This window comes from Brassica oleracea, unplaced genomic scaffold (assembly GCF_000695525.1).
Source record: "Brassica oleracea var. oleracea cultivar TO1000 unplaced genomic scaffold, BOL UnpScaffold00998, whole genome shotgun sequence".
In the NCBI taxonomy this organism is placed as follows: Eukaryota; Viridiplantae; Streptophyta; class Magnoliopsida; order Brassicales; family Brassicaceae; genus Brassica; species Brassica oleracea.
Window position 1 is genome coordinate 29349 of NW_013617578.1, and position 2868 is coordinate 32216.

General features: G+C 36.4%; 1 long non-coding RNA gene across 1 annotated transcript; it reads left to right on the forward strand.

Annotated features, from left to right (window-relative positions):
* Nucleotides 1–967: 967 nt before the first annotated feature.
* LOC106320651 lies at nt 968–2469 on the forward strand. Its single transcript, XR_001265884.1, has 3 exons — nt 968–1122; nt 1691–1884; nt 2376–2469. It is a non-coding gene; the product is annotated as an uncharacterized LOC106320651 (long non-coding RNA).
* Nucleotides 2470–2868: the final 399 nt, after the last annotated feature.

Here is a 2868-nt window from a genome sequence, read left to right on the forward strand (position 1 = left end):
TCCGTTTAAATTAGGAAAGTTGGAGAACCCTAGTTTCCCAGAGGTCCCGGATATCTCCTAATACCACACGCTAAGCAATCAGAACACGAGATAACAGCGATAATTATATGAAATCGTAAAAAGAGAGCAAAGAGAAGTCTTATTCCGAATTTGCGTATGAGCGTTTACAACAAGGTATAAGCCTGGACTCGAGAGCTGTCGGCGAGAATCCTAGTTCTAACTACCCTAAGACGGCTAAACCTAATTGAGTCGCAGCTCGAATAATAAAAACGGAAAGTTGTCTAATTGCCCTAAGTGCTAAGTTTGCTCTGAGAAAAGTCCTCCCCATGACTCTCGCCTAGGACTCCTTATATACTGGCTCCTAGGTCGGTTTACGCTTTTCCTCTTCTGCCCTTAAGCCGTCATAGCATAAAAATGGAGATATTCCATTTTTCCGATCTTCGTAATCATCTTCAAAATTTCGTATTTATCCGCGGAAACTGGACATTTATCTTTCCTTGCGAACCAAGCATAAACCGTCCTACGGTTTATGGGCTTTTGGTTAAGAAATCATAAGTGGGTTTCGAGTCACGTCTTAGGTCTCTTTGGGCCGTTGTTTGCGTCGAAACGTTTATTACGGCTTCTTTCGATAAAAACGATCTTTCCGCGGTTTTTATCGTAAAGTTCGATTGATGACTTCAAATGACGAGAACATGAAATGGGTTGGCGACCGAGCTTTGTACGTACTTAGCGACCGAGCTTTGTACGTGCTCGGTCGCTACGTAGCGACCAACCTTTGCGTTGGTTGATACGCGGCAACCTTGTTCGAGTCTTTCTCCGATTTTTCGTGAATGCGTTTTCTGCGCAAGATTCTTCGTAAAAATAAATCTCTTTTTAAGATTTATTTTTCGTAAAAACGTTCATGCCGATTTTTACGGACTTTCAGACATTGATTCCGTCGTGACCGATTTTGACCCCAACCATTTATTTGGAAAGCGTTGGAAACTTTTCCCTCGAGAAGGCTCAATTTGGCCGTGTCTTGTTATCTCCGCTACCAAACTATCCGGTGATGAGAACCATTGATCTCTATCGACTTTTCTTCAGAAACTCAAAACTATTTAACACCGGTTAAATGATTTATGGGTTAGTGATTGTTTGCTTCTCTTTTTGGGCATTGCTTGTTTCTTTGCTTTTTGGTTCCTATGTTTAGTGATTGTTTGCTTCTCTTTTCTGCCTGCTAATTGATTCTTTGATTTCTCTGTTTAGTTCTTGATTCTGTATATGTCAAGAGATCAATGCCTCCACGTGTTTTGTTATGACGTTGATTGAGAACTGCCAGAATCAAGATTACATTGATATGTTTTTTGAAGTTCTTCAGAACCTCTGTATATTTTTAAATACTTTAAAAATGCTCCCTTTCTAGCATTCCTTGTTCTTGTTCTGATATGGTTAACGGATTGTTAAGATTTTCTGTTTCTGGATTGCAGAGACTGCCATCTCATTATTCCCCATGAAAGTAAACTTAAAAACAAAACTGAGCTTTCTATTGGTTTGGGGAGTCTTTCTTTGATTTGTACTTATTCCATAGTTGAAGTGTGATTGTTGTTTCCTTGATTATTTCTTTTCTAACATAACTTGTTCACTTTCTCACTTCTTAGATTCAAATGGTTAGTTCATTAACCTATGGACATTTCCCCCTCTTCTGTTGCAGGGACACCACTTATGTTCCGCCATTTGTAGTGACGAGCCCGATATGGTTAACAACCGAAGAGTTCTGCAAAGATTAGAGGGAAAGTTCTTTCCTTGTACCCCCAATTACTAAAGAGCATTAACTCACCCATTCTCCAACGTAGTTGTAGTTAAGCTTCGGGTAAAGGTACACAATGCGAGCTCATCACTCAGAAAGTAAGCTTATTTCCTCTTGCTCCAACTCTCTTCAATATGAATTTTTATGTAGTCTGATTGTTCTTGGATTGTAACATAATGGTAAAGCGTTTAGTAATACATCGCTTATTCGCTTGTTTAGTTTAACTGGAAGCTCTTACTAATTACTGTATGGTTGGGAATCGCTTTTGTATAGTGAGAAATATTGTTTTTTCTTGATTAGTTATAGACTTCTTGTAATAAACCCATGTCTTCTATCAAACTTAATCACAAGCCTTAAAACACATCACATAAACCTTTAGGTAAAACTCCATTGATGTTTATGAATGAGAATGACGAGAATGAAGTTGAAGATGACTAACCTTGAGTTCTTTTCAAGTGTCTTCATTTGTAGCTCTAAACAAGCCTTAAAACGCATCACATAATTTGTTTTGTGAGCTCGTGGGCGTATACTTGTCCTCATTGTTGGTTCAATGTCTCTAAACTTTAATATCATTTGCTTTGATTTTCAGGTGGATGTCCAGTGGTGAAAGGAAACAAATAGCCACCCACAAAGTGGTTCCATGTTCTCGAGTTCAAGGTCTAGGATAAGAAAGAGCCTGAAGAGAAAGAAGGAAAGTCAAGAAAAAGAAATATTGACAGAAGAAAAAAAATATAAGAAATTGAGTATGTTTTATTGTTTTGAACTTTTCTTCGAGGTAGTTGAAACATGAATGTTTAAAACTTGCATCTGTTGTAAAAGACAAGGTAGAATAACTAATTTTATTATGTTAATTATGTCCAAATTTTTTATTAAGTATTTCTTCTACATACAAATTTTGTCTGTCAGTAAATATTAAGTTGTGGTAATATATCACATTACATTTTAAAAACGTTTATCTATTTATTTTAGATTTTACAAACATTTTAGGTTTCATAAAATTCATTTTGTTTTGCTCATGTTAAAATAATAACATAAAAAGTACTTATTTAAAACGTGCATGTATAACATTTTAAAAAATATTC